Source organism: Panthera onca, chromosome D2 (assembly GCF_046562875.1).
Source record: "Panthera onca isolate mPanOnc1 chromosome D2, mPanOnc1 haplotype 2, whole genome shotgun sequence".
Lineage (NCBI taxonomy): Eukaryota > Metazoa > Chordata > Mammalia > Carnivora > Felidae > Panthera > Panthera onca.
In genome coordinates, this window is record NC_138349.1 from 51,496,650 (window position 1) to 51,513,090 (window position 16,441).

At 42.4% G+C, this 16,441-nt stretch overlaps 1 protein-coding gene and 1 long non-coding RNA gene across 2 annotated transcripts in view; one reads left to right on the top strand and one right to left on the bottom strand.

The window, feature by feature from the left end:
• Positions 1–16,441, bottom strand: part of LRMDA (leucine rich melanocyte differentiation associated) — a 1,023,158-nt gene that overhangs the window by 521,610 nt on the left and 485,107 nt on the right. The gene's annotated exons all lie outside the window — the stretch shown is intronic.
• Positions 13,283–15,664, top strand: LOC132685630 (uncharacterized). The gene is made up of 4 exons (XR_009613231.3): positions 13,283–13,457; positions 14,116–14,243; positions 15,223–15,403; positions 15,526–15,664. It is a non-coding gene; the product is annotated as an uncharacterized LOC132685630 (long non-coding RNA).

Here is a 16,441-nt window from a genome sequence, read left to right on the forward strand (position 1 = left end):
ATAGTAAGTGTTGAAACTAGGATTCAAACATGGGTCTTCTAACTCCTGATCAGGTACTCTTAACCAAAAATCCCATCTAGCTCTTAGAAATTAAAAGTTTACTGAGAATCTTCCCTGTTCATATACAGTGACAATGATTTCTATAAGATATCTGATTTTTGGCCTTAGAACTATCTTCCTAATTCCACTATTTTTATCCTTTTATGTTTTGCTTAATCCAGACTTACGTGTCTAAGAACAGATTTTAAAATGGAACAAAACATAAGGTTGGGCCAATAGAGGCTGGCTCAAAATTAAATTTTGCACTGATATAAAGAAAGTTAATTAGTTTAATCTAGTCAATATCTGCTTTTATTAAACGTTAGAAATTAAATGAAGGTTTTAAAATAAATAAATCAAAGAAAATATTTCCTGTCTAACACACCCCCCAGTCTTCCCCCCTCTGGACGGTGTGTTAATTGGATGCTTTCCAAAAGGAGGGATAGAACGTTTCTTAACATCCAATTCTAGAGAGTCCAGTAACGTATTTTCCACATAATAGATATAAATAATGAACACAGAGCTACATTAATTTTAATTCATGTTAAATATGGTTTCTGGGTTGAGTTTATTTGTAACACATTCCTTCTCTGCACTATTTCACTCCTCCCCACCATGTCACTATTTAGCTTGAAATTTCACAATATGGAAAAAAACCAAACCCAATCCTAATTATCTCCTGCAGGATCATAAAAATAACATTAATAAAATGTGGTAAATATCAGCGGTGATCATTACCAGGCCCGCATCACCAGAAAATGAAATGCAGCACCCCAAAGCAAGAAGGATTAAAGCAAGCCTGCCACCATTAAACATACACATTTTAGCATATTTGCTCTGTAAGCAGTAATTTTAATAGTAATAATAAAGTTGTCTTTAATCTGAACTGGACAAAAATTTCAAACGTGCACGCATATGCATAGAATCTCTTGCACCTGTGCACAGTCTTCTATTTTTCAAAGCAATGTCACATCCACTATTTCATCTCTGTATCCCTATCACCCCCACTCAAAGGCAGATATAACAAGACTCATTCCCCTTGACAAAAGAGATTGAGAGAAAGGGGAAAGATGTGACCTTCCTGGATTCACCTAGTAAGTCAACACCTTGGGGCTGAAACCCAAGCCCTTTGGTACCCAGATCTGTGACCCTCTCATGAAAATAAGCTTACTTTTAGAAAAACCACATGGGCACAGTGACAAGGACTCCTTACCCATTGTATGGAAACATAAAGAACAAAACACAATTAGTAAGAATAAGAGATAAATAAGATGCCTTACCAGGGACTGAAGAAAAGAAACAAAGCAGCTGTTATCCAGCAGTTAATGATGTGAGAAATAAGCAATATTCTCTGCACAGCTTTGTTCTATAACAAGGGTTACCAATACATTCATACAGGTATGATGGCTAGAAAAAGCATATTAGGTAATGTCAGATATGGAGAGTTTGACTGGCCAGTGTGTGACTCTATTGCTGTATGACTTTATTAATATAAATAAAACTCTCAATATCAGGATGCCAGAGTAAAAAGTAAACTTTGGTTCCTGTTATAAAATGCCTGATATGTAAAATTTTAATATACTTAAGGAAATTCAAGTACATTATCAACTATTGACAGGTACTTGTTTCTGTAAAAGGATAAGCAAAAGACATTAGCCTAAATAAATAAATAGATATAACAGCATGTATGCTGGACTCTAATGAATTAATTCCCTAATTGGTCTTCCCTGAATCCCACAGCAGTCTCCATTAGGTCTTCATCTACAATCCATATGTCAATAACAGGATGCTTCTATATCTAGGTCTATGGGCCAGCCACTTAGCTGGCCTTAGGAAATAAGAATAAACAGCAGGCAAGTTGAAGTTCAGAGAAAACAAAAGCCACATTGCCGCACAAGTAGCATGTTCCACAATGTAGGCCCAGGACCTGGTACAGTTCTTTGGTCAGTAAACACTGGTTTGAGTGAATATACTTCTCTGGGGTTAAAGGATACAGAATGGGGGCACCTGGGTGGCTCAGTTGGTTAAGCATCTGACTTGGGCTCAGGTCATGATCTCATAGTTTGTAAGTTTGAGCCCTGGACCAGGCTCTGTGCTGACAGCTCAGAGCCTGGAACCTGCTTCGGATTCTGTGTCTGCCTCTCTCTCTGCACCTCCCCCACGTGATCTCTCAAAAATATAAAAATAAACATTAAAAAATGTTTTAAAAATGGATACAGAATGGAAGACCAGAAGGGACTTACAAAAACTCTGGAATTAGTTACTTAGCCACTTATGTAGGACAAAAATTAGTTTATCGATCGAGTTTATTTTTAATTTTTTTAACATTTATTTATTTTTCAGAGACAGAGACAGAGCATGAGCAGGGGAGGAGCAGAGACAGAGGGAGACACAGAATCTGAAATAGGCTCCAGGCTCCGAGCTGTCAGCACAGAGCCTGACATGGGGTCTGAAGCCACAAACGCTGAGATTATGACCTGAGTCAAAGTAGACGCTTAACAGACTGAGCCACCCAGGCTCCCCTATCATTTGGGTTTAAAAAATTGGCTGGGGTCATTTGCTAGACATCCATCCCTTTAGGTAGGCTATGTACATAGGACTGTGCCCACGTATGTTCCTAAAGCTGACATTTGAGAATTCTGATCCAGAAGACCCTATAGTCCAGGGGGTCTCAAGCTTGAGTGTGCACCAGAATCACCTGGAAGGAATGGTAAAACACAAACTTCTGAGCCCCATCTCCAGAGTCCCGATTCAGTAGTTCTGGGTTGGAGCCTGAGAATTTTCACAGTAACAAGTTCCTGGGTGATGCTGATGTTGCCAGTCTGGGACCCCAGTTTAAAAACCACTGCTCTATCCAACACCCTCATTTTAGAGGAGAACCCCAGGCCTAAAGAAGGGAAATGACTTACTCTCAGGACCAGTCTTCAATGGCTCATTTCCTACTGGCTGATGGATCCTTTTTGTTAGGAGTTGAATTGTACCCCAGTAGCTGAGAACATCAATTTACTTGGAAATAGGGTCACTGCAGATGTAATTGGTTAAAATGAGGTCATTAAGGGGCACCTGTGAGGCTCAGTCAGTTAAGCACCTGAATTCGGCTCAGGTCATGATCTTGCATTCATGGGTTCGAGTCCCACATCAGGCTCTGTGCTGACAGCTCAGAGCCTGGAGCCTGCTTCCGATTCTGTGTCTCCTTTTCTCTCTGCCCTTCCCCCCTGCTCATACTTTGTGTCTCTCTTTCAAATAAAACAAATTAACATTAAAAAAAATTTTAAAGATGAGGGGGTTAAGGTGGGCTCTAAGCCAACATGACAGATGTCCTTATTAAGAAAAAAATCAGAAACAGACATACACAGGGAGAATGCCGTGTGAACGTGAGGGCAGAGACTGGGGTGATGCATCCACCCCAAGCCAAAGAATGCCAAAGACGGTCTACTGGCAAACCACCAGAAGCCAGGGGAAAGGCAAGGACCACATTCTCCCTCACAATCACCTAAGAGGACGTTGTGAAGCAGCCCAGCTTGGTCTCTCTTGGGCTTCCAAGGAGAATTCTCTACACCCACCCCTCAACTGAGAACCAAGGTTCTCTTGTCCTTCAAAGTCTGTGCCCAGGACTTGGCTCCAATGCGGGTGTGTACACTGTAATAACCTTTCATTAAAGCGATGTGGCAATAGGTCTCAGGGACCTTCGAACATGTTCACATTCTGACCTGGTATTTCTACCTCTAGGGCTTCAAACTAAAGAAACTAAAATCCATGCAGGAGGAATACATGTACCTGTGGACTGAATAATTGTGAAACAAAATGAAACAAAACCTTGCTATAAGGATATTATGTAGTCATTAAAATACTTTTCATTAGGAGTATATAATTATATGGAAAACGCACATGCTATAAAATAAAGAGAAAAGCAGGATATAAAATAATCTATATTAAAAAAGTGGAAAGAAATACATCAAAATATTAAGAGTTCTTAATTTGGGGACTGGCAAGACTATTAGAACTATTTTTCTTCTCTCTGCTTTTTCTTTAAAAAGCATCTATTGTTTCCATAATAGAGAAATATCTTGGGGGGGGGGGGGGTCAACTTTCTCAAATTCACAACTTGCCTCTGTTCATCTTGGCTCTACTGTTCCTCGCCATCCTCATACAATGTCACCAAAAATCTGCCACAGGTTTGACAAAGTTTCCCCACACACAGAGGAAGGGACTTTTCAATTTGCAAAGGAGATTTATCATTTAAAATCTGATTAAAATCTGTTTCTTCCCCCATTACAAAAACCTTCGGTTAGAAGGACTATGAAATTCTGCACATAAGGTTTTCTCTCTTTTGTGTTCCTGGTGCCTAAGGTGGGGTTCTGCCTTCAAATCCTTCCAAGTGTTTCTTCCATGGAGAACAATACCCACATTTATCATCCTTTGTCTCTTCAGCTGCTTTCTTTTCCCTAACCAAGTTTTTCCCCCTTTCTAATTTTTTTTAAACACCAGTGCCTAACATTCTTCCTTTTGTATATTGTCCAAAATACACTAGTTGAAGAGCAATTGGAGTTAAAACATGTCCTCTTTTAAATATGACTATCCATAGGGAATTCACAGTGATCAGACATTCACACCTTAGTATGGATACCTCTAGGGCTCGGTTTTCTTCCTAACATCTAGCTCAGACTACTAAACTGAAGTTGTGAACAAACATGAATGAAGTGAGTTTGCAGCATGTGGGCATGTCGTGAAGAGAGGGCATTGGCCAGGATGGGCATGAGATACGAAAACTAGAGCCACCAACGACAGAAAGAAGCGAAAATGGGGATGGGAACCTAGCAAAGGCAAAGGAAACCTTGGTCAGGGTTCTGTTGTGTGGCCCCCTGGAGAAGCCTTAATCCACTCATTTATTTATTGATTTTGCAAAGGGAGAATTTCTGCGGTAGCTTTTAACCAATACTCAAAGCAAACAGAAGCACCAAAACAATTTTTAAATTACATGACTAACATACTCTTAAGCAGGCAGAGTCTTGGGTTTCCTTTCACATTGAATATTGATCATTAACAAGTTGTACATGATGACATATTAGTCATTGCACGTGTATAAGCAGACATATATACATTATACATACATGTGTGTTGTGTGTGTGTGTGTCTTCATACACACTGGCCTCTTGAACAATATGGGTTTGAACTGGGAGGGTCCACTTATATGTAGATTTTTTTTCACTATAGTACAGTGTTCTATAACTGTATTTTCTCCCCCTTAGGGTGTTCTTAATATTTTCTCTAACTTACTGTATTGTAAGAATATAGCATATGACACACAAAACACACAAAATGTGGATTAATCAACTGTTTATGTTACCATTAAGGCTTCTAGTCAACAGTAGCCTTCTAGTGGTTAAGTTTTTAGAGAGTCAAAAGTTATACAACGATTTTGGACTTCATGTGGAGTTGGGGACTCTAACCCCACACTGTTCAAGGGTCATGTATATGTGTGCATGAGTTTTTTTGTGTGTGAAACAAGCTTTCATAATTACTTAGCTAAGTTCTTAGCCTGGTAAGGAATTCAGAGAGGTAGCAAACTCCCTCGAATTACATGCAATAATGTGCATGTGTGTGTGCGCCAGTTTTTGGGCAGAGGGTCCATAGCTTCAACCACATTCTCAGAGGGCAGAAGTTACTGTGCTGGGGACAGACATTCTAATTCAAACACATGCTGTGCCAGGCTCCAAGCTTTCACGTGCACACCCCCAGCTTCTTGCACAGGAGGTACCCCACACACACACAAAAGAGGAAAGCTAGGATTGTGCTGGCCAAAGCACAGCTCTCTTCCCACATGGGGTGAGGCTATAGCAGCCTGGCCATGGCAGGGACCTGCTCTTTGTAGTCCAGCCAGTTCTTCCAGGAAGAATAGGGAAATGGGATGGGGAGGGACATCTAACTGGGTTTTCTCGAAGACCCTTTGATCCCAAGGAAGCAAACAAGCTGCCAGCTTTCTGATTTTCCACTTATTCTTTGAGGCAGATCCATTTTCCATTTTCTCTCCAAATCTGCTGCCCATTATACACAATCCAATGGCAAGATCCACTTCCCTCCTGTTTTTTGACTATGATGTTTCCTTTCCCAAAACTTCAGTTATCAAAAAATGGCTTAAAAATTCAAGCTGTACATTTATTACAGAAATTGAGTAAGCTTTTTAGCCAGTATTTTTGGGGATGCCTTTGGCATATCTTCAAGGGAGGGTAGCAGTCACTGATGTATAAACAGTAAGCCAACACAAAGGCCTACAATGATATATTAACTCTTGTGACTTTTCTAAGGCAGAAATATGACTGAACACATTTTATAATGTTTCTAAATATTATATTCACCAGAATACCCCATTGCCAAACCATCCCAGTTAAAAATTATGTACCTAGTTAGAGGCCCATTCAATTCTAGCCTAATTTAACATTTGGTCCCAGCAAGGGAAGGTATGACAAAAGGAACCTGGAAATGCCGTGAGCAAGAAACCAAGGTATCCCTTACACAGCCCTTGGGACCACTGCCCACCACCTGTGCCCGCCTACTTCGTGCCTCTCCCCTCCACACCTCAGAAGCAGCTGCAGCCCTGCAAATGCACTTCTATCACCAGCATTGTGGCTGCCTACAGTTTTCAGTTTATAAACCTGTAACTCGGATACCATCTCCTTTCTGCCCTCTGCACAAGCCCATAAACATCCCCAGCTCTGGCTCATGACGGGTTCTTTCCTCTAATGGAAGCTCCCTCCTGGATATCCCAAAAGAGAAAGATGTGTCTGGTAAGTGGGAGAGGTCAAACCTGAGCACAGCTATTTATTACATATACTGCGACCAGATGGATCTAACTCATCCATCAAAGCCCTCGTCATCCTCATCACATTAGCTTCTTATAAAAGCCTCCTGCTCTTTCCCCTCACAGTCCAGCCGCGCCACTTCTCTCCTCCTCTCTCTGTCTCCCTCTCGCTCTCTCCCTCTGATGCACTTTCAGGAAAATGAACCCTCTCTAACCCCATTGCTGTTCTCCTTAAATCATGGCTACCCATCACTCTGTGGCTATTTTTAAACTTTACTTTTATCAATACTCATCCTGTAGCTCAGGGAGATATTAAAACTGTACTGGGGCAAGGAAGGGCGTTTCTGACACTTGCTCCCTCATTCATCAGTTCCTCATAGGCCCGTTGGTGACAATGAAAAGATTTCACAATACCGTGCAGCAGAAACTCATTCTCCTGCTCATCCATCATGCTCAACCTAGCAGCAGTTCTACTGACCTAATCTGCAATGCCTCGGTACTCACTGGAGATTTCTTAAAGGCACCCTTCATTGTTGTCCGTAACAAAGAACAGGTCTGGGCCATTCGATAAGGAGGCTAAATGGTGCAAGGATTAATGAAATATTCCTGCATCTCCCCCAGTCCTGGGTTCAAAGACTGCGTGGCGGGCGTAGCCAAGCATCCTCTCGTGGGCTAAATGCAGTGCGGCCCACCCATAGCTCAGTTACATGTACTCAAAATACAAAGAACACTGCTTGGGGCACAAAAGAATGAAGGATCCCAAATTGCAGGCTCTGTCACTCTTCCATTTCTCAATTCATTCACTGACGGTGTTCCTTCATTTAGCAAACAGTTTTTAAGCATCTATTATGCACCAAGTTCTAACATCAACATTGGTGTCATAAAGGTGAGTACAAACCCTGGCTCAAGGAACTCATTAGTGGAATGGAAGGCAAAAACAGCAAAGATTCAATGATAGCAGTTATGGTAGACTGCTAACTGTCCCCTGGCACACTTCCTCCCTTCATTACTTCAGTTACAGAATTCCCTTTGAATTGTAGCCGGGTACGTGGTAGCCCGGCTAGAGACTACATCTCCCAGTTACCCTTCAGCTCAGTGGTGCCATGTGACTAAGACAAAGCTAATGGAGTATCAGCCAAGTGTTGTGGGCAAAGTTGATGTCACACCTGAAAAAAGCAGCAGGCTTCACACTGCCTCCCCTCTTCCCATGGATTGGAACAGACATATGTTGCTGGTGAGCCAGATTTGGCCACGAAGACCAGGACAACTAGCTAAGGAATAGCAGAGCAACCAGGAAGGAGGAGCCTAGCTTGGTGCCCGAATGACCTCAGGAAGCAGAAAGACTGCTGGTATCAGATGACCCTGAACTGGCTATGGCAGTGACCCAAACCCTGATGGCAGGTCTAGACGGGTGTGAAGAAATGGGACTCAGACACGCAATTTCCATTTTGACCTTCAGAGGCCTCTGAATGAAGCCCGGGGGGGGGGGGGGGGGAGGAAAGACTGCCCTAAAGGTCCCTATGTGTTTTGCAGCTGACATGAGCCCATTTAAATGCCCAGAATTAGGACAAATGAGAGGCAATCCAGAGACCCCAATAGACAAACACAATAAGCAGTCCTGATTGATTTAAGTTCACAGACCATTTCCCCCTGACCCTCCAGCTTGTTCCTTGCTAACCAAAACAAAGCCTCTCTAGAACGTTCTTAACAGTCCACACTGTTCATTCAGTTAGCTACTCACATATTCTTTCAACTCTCCCTTTTCAAGTCTCTGTCCTGTCTCTGGAATGAAAACGCAAGCTCCTCGAGGGGAAGAATTGCATCTTTAGCTTCTCTCTCACACAGAGCTCAGCAAGCCACAGGCACTCAAAAAATATGAGCCAACTTAGAAATGGGACACCCAAGAAATGCAATAAGGGAGACTGGGCAAATTTTGTAACAGCAAAACATTAGTGCAGCAAAGAACATGTGAGGTGCTCTGGTTTAGCAATTCCATTACACACATGCAGAAAGGAGAACTCCAAGACAGGTTAAGTCCTGAGACTAAGGTCTCACAGCTCGGTAATGGCAAAGGTGCTACAAAAATAGGGTCTCCCGTGTTCTTTCTGCGATAGTGGAATGCCAATCTGGGCCAGAAACAAAAGCCAAGCCCTGTTACCAATACCAAAGGTACCTACTCTCACCACTTTTGTTACAGCCCACCACTTTTCAACCCACTCCTGTCTGGTAGCAAATTCCAGTTGAGAGCCCAGGGGCAGGTAGTAGAGAGTAGCAGAGACATGTGTGGACAATTGTGGAGTGTAAAGGCTGAGGCACACGATTAGTTTAATTTTAATCTATGTCAGGCTCTTGACCCTCTTCCCTCGATTCCAATCAAGAAACACCTTAGCAACTTTAAACTTGAAAAGGCACCAATTTCTCCAGTCCAATTTCTACTTTTCCAAGTAAACTATCCCTATTTTATAAGGTAACTAATGTGTGCTACACAAAAATGTTTTATTTAAAATTAATTAATCTAATATGTCGTTGATTTTAATATTCTATGATTTTATGTACCACTAAGAAAAAAGCAATGCTATTAAACTAAAACATAATGCTTTCCAATCATTTTGAATTTTTATTTTATACTTATTAAAATAGTTGTTTTTGGCCAATTCAGATATTTTTATCACTCATGTATGTATGCATACATGAAATATATGGCATAAGGTATTCTAAAAACTGACCCTCTGGAAGCAATTTTCAGCTCAGAGTTGATCAATGTTTCCATGCAAAATACCATCTTCTCTGTCAGTCCAGAGTGTAGCTGATGCAGCCACCAACATGCATTCTGCACATTTTGATACAAACAAGTTCTCAATCTTATCAGGAAATGCCAATAGAAGTTTTTCAGACAACACTGAGTTCTAGTCTTCCCTCAAATGGTCCTTCAGTAGTTTGTTGACTAAAACCATAGGGGTTACAGTTCAAAGGAGTCTCCAAGATAGCCGCCAAGACTGGCCCAGCAGAGACAAATATACCATGATAGACCCTGGTCATAGCTTTCTTTCTTAAGATGCCATAACAGGGCAAGATACATCCCCATGTCAGAGATTTTAAAATGTGAAAAAACACACATCTTAACATGAAATTAAGTGTTACTTTAGGTGGGCATTTATTGCATTATTTTCCCAGAACTGCATTCCCTTCTTTTGGGGCTGTCCATGAGCTTGTGACAGGCCTCTGCCTATCATGGGAGGGTACAGCTTGCCTCCCAGACACAAAAGTGGATGCAGGACCCCAATCCTAGGACTACATTCACCTGCCCACCCCAACCTCAGACACCGAGGGTATCTATCACAAGGCCAATATCAAGGCATCATTCAGAGTGGAATATTAATCCAGAGATTCCAAGGGGAAAAAATCACCTTCCAAGCTCATTCAGGTTATTGGCAAAATCCAGTTCCTTGTAGTTACAGATCTGATGTCTCTGATTCTTTCCTGGCTACCTGCTGGGACACACTTTCTGCTTCTCTAAACTGCTGGGATACCTTCTCACAGGAAACATTCCATCATCAAGTCAACATGTCAAATCCCTCTCCTGCTTCAAATATCTATGGCATCCTCTTCTTCCACCAGTTGAAGAAAGTTCTGTGCTTTTGATAACTGTATAAGATTGGGCCCACCTGGATAATTCCTGTTTTTAAAGGTCACTTTTAAGATAATCCCACCCTTTTTATCAGTGTTTGTTTATTTTTAAGAGAGAGAGTAAGTGATCAGGAGAGGGACAGAGAGAGAGGGAGACAGAGAATTCGAAGCAGGCTCTGGGCTCTGAGCTGCCAGCACAGAGCCCAACATGGGGCTCGAACCCACAAACTGAGATCATGACTTGAGCTGAAGTTGGACACTCAACTGACTGAGCCACCTGGGTGCCCTGCACGATTCTCCTTTTTAAAGGTCTACATTACACCGTAACACAATCCTGGCACTGATGGTACATTCACAATTCTCAGGACTATGGGGCACAGAATCGGGGAGGGGGCATTTTTAGAATTTTGCCTACCACACCAGCCCTTCTGGCAACTATGGGAATGACCTAAGTAGTCTTCCAATAAAATCCTTTATTCTCTTAAGTTAGGCCAAGTTGGATTTCTGAGCCCTAATACACTATTAAATCAAGTAGAGCAAAAGACTAATGATATCAAGAATGACCTGACTCATTTTGACCAATGGGGAGCAGATAGTACTGTTCTTAAATTAATCTAAATAAAGCTAATTCCAATTCCATTTGGGAACATAGGCCCTTCAGGAACTAGATTAACAACAGTGAAAATGCAGGAAGATTACAGCAGTGCCTCAAGCATTTCAACAGGAAATAGGATGTTGCGTACCCATCTTCATACAGGGCTGACAGAGATAAGAGCCCAGAGCCCCTAAAAGACAATTTCCTTAAAAAAAAAAAAAATCCAAGATCCATGTTTTAAATCCCACACATAATGGGAAAAGGAACCTTCCACGCCTTTTCTCTTTATTAATAACTTCCGAGTATTTGGCTCAGAATATCATAATTAGATTGCTATAAAATAATCTTGTTCTGCCATGTGATACACTTAGTGAAGCCTCCACTCACCCAAGTATCCCTCACTTACCTTGTCTCGCCAAAATGGTTCCAATATTCTTTGCAATGAGTGATCAGAGAGAGAGAGGAAAAGATGAGAGAGGAAAAAGGAGAGAACGCAAACGTATCTGAAGAAAACCATTTCAAAATTTTTCTTCAACACTTATCTCCAAAATGGCCCATTTGATTCATGAACATCTCTAATGTATATCATCAGTGACTGAAGGAGTTTTTTTATATGATTTTTGACAATTTAACAAGTCCTCCTGACAAATTAAATGGTTGTGTTGACAACTTAACTGTACTGCCAATCAATATTTTCAATTACTTTCATTGTCATTCAGAAAAAATACAACACGAGGTCACACAGTGGTAAAACCAAGGGAAAAAAAAATAAAACGAGGAGCGACTGGTGGGGTGGGGGTGGGGGGTAGGGAAGAAGCAAACTTTAAGACACAACACATCATCATCTGCTCTGGGCCTAGGGGACTCCGGGGTTCTGAGACATGTCTGGAAAATGGCACTTCCCTTGGGGTGACTCTCTCAGACTCTACAATGGAGATTTTTCCCTTCCTACAAGCTATTTAAAAGTCATTAGATTTGAGCCATGGACACACAGCATTTTATTAAAAGGCCCTCCTTTCAGGCATTTGCCAAGCCGCCACCACCACGTCCTCAGTCCTCCAGAAAGGCCCTCCAGGACCCACAGGTACTGTTTCACAGCCTTTCCAGGCGTCGATTGGTCAGTCTGAAAAATTCAAGTCTGAGAACGCCAAGGCAGAGGTCAACCTTCTTAAGCTTTTCAAAGGGGTAGCAGCAAATCAATATTTTCAAATGTGTATTTATCATGCGGGAAGAGAGGTTACCCACGGAGAGCAGAACAAACACAGAAATATTCCAGTTTTTTACCGTCCAGAGAGTAGAAATGGAAAAAGATGATCTGGGGGTTAAAGGCAGATTTCAAAACTGATGATTTTTTTTTTTTTTAATGATCGCTCAGAGTAAAGGATTTTAAAGGGATTATTCAGGGAGAGGCACCAGCCCTGAAGTCAAGGAGAATGCTGTGGCAGTGTCCCAGGTCCTTGTGACTTCTGGCTACTCCATCACTAGTGGTTGTTGCCTGACCATGAGAAAAGAACACAAAGCCCTCCCTATTTGGGTCTGCCTTCTCTGAGTAGCTGCCCATGCTATTATTCCCCTGCCCTAGGCTGTCCTCCCTCCTTCTCAGGCCCTGAGACTCACCTCCTCCAGGCAGTTTTCTTGGACTGCACTTTCCCAGCTCTCCTGGTACAGTCTGCACCCTCCCATGCCCGTTTAGCTCTGAATCATTTAGTGTCTTGTATTATTATCTAAATGTTCCACATACTAAGCGCTTTAGAAATATTCACTTAATCTCCTTAGTGAACTGTAAGTACCCTTGGGAAAGGACAACGTCAGCCTTCTCAGGACCTCTCACCACAACTGATACGAGGGTGGCAGGAAAGCCTCTGCCAATGGTAGTGCCAGATGATGGGCAGCAGCTGCCAGGAATTACATGCTGAGGCAGACGGCCGACTCCCAGAGGATATGAGGCCTCACTGAGGGAGAACGCAGTGCGAGGGTGGGTTGTGTCCATCGCAGGCAAGGAATCAGGAAGTGGTGAAGCGTGTGTCTTTTCCCCTACTCTTGGACAAAACACTGATGTATGTACAGAGGGTTCTTGATAAGTGACTTAAAGAATTAAGTCATAATGAGGCTCTAGCATGCAACAATTCTGGAACTGTTACTTCGTCACCAAACTCGGACTGTGACTCGGCAATCACTGTGCACAAGGGGTAGTCTCAGATGGTAGAGAGCCACGGTACAGTAAGACACGTCCCGGGCCCTCAAGGGGCTCACCAGCTAGTGAGCATCAGAGACAAGAGAACAGTATTATTAGTAATAATATAGCAACTGGTCCCCAAGGAGGACTTCGTTTCAATTTGGAGGAGGAGGAAATGCTTCCCAGGAGTGATGTCTGGTACTGGTATTGGGCCCTGAATGGTAAGAGAATTTAATAAGCAGGGATGAGAGGAATGAACATCTCAGGAGAACAAACACAGAACGCTGGCTTAGCCCTCAAAGGCTATGCAGTCTAGAAGGAAAGAGGAGGCAAGTATAAACAAGGTATGAAGTGGAAGAGATCAATAGTCAATTGCTGCCAGAGCTCTGTGGCTAGATCCATGTCTTAGAAAGGCCAGCATTGTATCAATGAGTGGGATGTATTCGAGGGATGAGAAGCTGTAGGCTCAAACTAGCTGTGGTGCCATTAAAAAAATGGAGAGAGAAACAGGTGAGGACCTTGGCCAGGGCAGTGGCTAAAGACAGGGAAATAAAGGAACACCTGTGACAACTCTGTTGGCAAAGGGTCATGAGCACCAGGTGACTAGGCAGACATAAAGACTGAGGAAAGGAAGAAGGGTGATAAGCCCAGCCCCATAAAGGCTACAGTCATCCATACACATGGCCAAACAGGGAGGACAACCTCTGAATCCTCTTATGAATCTTAGCATCTTAGCAAGGGCCTAGATTTCTCCCTCTAGATGCTATGATGATTCAGGAGACCCTTTCCCACAAAACTAAAGGACTGGGTTCTCTAGGCTTTAAGAAGAGTATTCCTGTTGCCAAGAAAGTTATAACACCAATATATGACAATATCCAGGTATCTTCAGACAGGTGAAGAACAACTCTCCAAAAGGAACAAGAAAAGGGAGTTAAACGGATACACTTCAGCACTCAGCATCTGCACATCAGAATACACAGTTCCTCAGGAAGCGAGCTTCTCTGCAGGTAAATAGTGACACGTTCAGAGCCCGTTACATCACTAAGGTAGGTCATCAAAAGCTTCAAATCCAGGGCTCCAAAGGGGAGACTCATAACACTGAAGCTTTTGAGAGGCCGTTGTTATAAAGGTTGAAGAGGATGGGCTACAAGCTATCCAAGTATCCAATACAAGTATCCAAGTATCCTTGTAACCAATACAAGAATATTCCATTCTCCACGGTGCTTCCCCAACTTACACCCCACAGCCTGCCCCTGCCCCTTTCTACCAGGAAAATTGGGTGAGCTCATCATCTTCCCAAGCCCAGAACCCGCCCACATCTGTGAGGCATAGTTCTGTCCTCTGGGACTCTCTGAGCTTGTTCCATCCTTTTAAGACTTCTGCTGAGAAGCCCTCGAGGCTCAAACATTACAAAGCTTTGTCGGACCAATCACTTGATTGCACAGTGTGAAGAAAAATTGACAAGCTACATAACAGAGGCCCCGATTTATGTGTACTCAGGAGAGGGGCCTAACAAAACAATGTCCCACTGATCATCAACCTCTTTACCAAGTGGCTGGCTGCCTCTGGTGTTGCAAGACACTCCCCCTCAACACACACACACACACACACACACACACACACACCTTTCCCCTAATGGCTTTTCTTTGTAGAATGAACAAATATTCCCTCAGTCCTCACAGTAATATAATGCTAGAAATTAAAAAAAGTAGAATTTGGTGCATTTCTCTCATCTCACACACACACACACACACACACACACACACACACACACACACACTTTAAATAAACAAAAACAACAAAGGAGATGAAGAAGAAAGAAGAAAAAGAAGCCTGGAATTGAAGCTTACATAGGGAGAAGCATGGTTCTCGAAACCAGTCCTATGCTTGTGTTACTGAAAAACCAATGGATTTGGCTCAGTTCTGTTAACCATCAGCAATTATCTTCCTGTCAAAGCTAAAGGTAACAAATTTCCCCATATCCAGCAAGGCTATATCACCAACCGGACACCAACATCATCTGACGGCAAGTAAATCACCACAGCAGCCATGGGCCCTGACAGACAAATGCTCTGTCTCAGAAAATCCAGGCCTATCACTCAGAAGGGGAAAAAGGTTCTCTCAGCTGGTCTCACAGAGAAGAGATTAAATGTTGCAGATTTTGTAAGTAAGTACAGTAGAAAGCAAATCCTAAGTATGAGAATTATTAATGGACTTTACACCAGTCTTTTTAATCTGTTGCAAACATATGCTCATCTATTTTACCTTCTTTCCTGATGGACATAACAGGCAGCAACAGTGCATTATCCCAACCTTAATCAGAGCCAACAGTACAAGAACAATGTCCTGCTACCTATCAAATGGGGACTACTTTAGCAAGAGCTGTTCTTTTATAATGAAGACTGTGTAATAAAAGATACCACTAATATGTCCTGTCCTTATACTTAACAATAACATTCATTTCATGATATGCTACATAATGGGGATATCAGTCCTTAACCTACTCAGGAACAAAGTACTGCATTATCACAGGGCAATTGGAACCTGGCTGGAATCCCCGATAATCTACGGGTGGAAGCAACAATTCCCCCCGGCAAAGGACACAGAGTGCTAGTGTCAGACTCCAAGAACCAGTTTGCCACTTGATTAAAGCCACCTTGAACCCTCACAATCACCAAGTGTTAAATATGGGACTGAAACATGTAACATTATGCAAACACCACCAGGGAAATCTTCACTAGATTATACAGTAAATGTGTGAGCATCTACAAAGAAGCTTGTTTGATGCACCAGTTTATTTCACAGATTCACAGACCTGCTATGAACCCAGAGCTCAAGTAGGAATAGTGGGGGTCCCAAACAAATCACTGTCTTTAATAAAAATGCAATCTACCTGAAAGGATAAACTTTATCCATAGAACTCAATCATCTAGCAAGAACCAGCTATCAGGCTCAAATTAGACATACAGAAAAAGGGGAGAGATTTATGAATGGGCAAATGGTGCTGTGCTGAATCAAAGGTGACATTACTGGCTTAACAGCCTGGTACCATGAAGTGTAAGTATGTGTGTGTTTAAAAATAGCTATTGGGGCGCCTGGGTGGCTCAGTCGGTTGAGCGTCCTACTACAGCTCAGGTCATGATCTCACAGTTTGTGGGTTTGAGCCTCGGTTGAGGGTCCGACTACAGCTCAGGTCATGATCTCA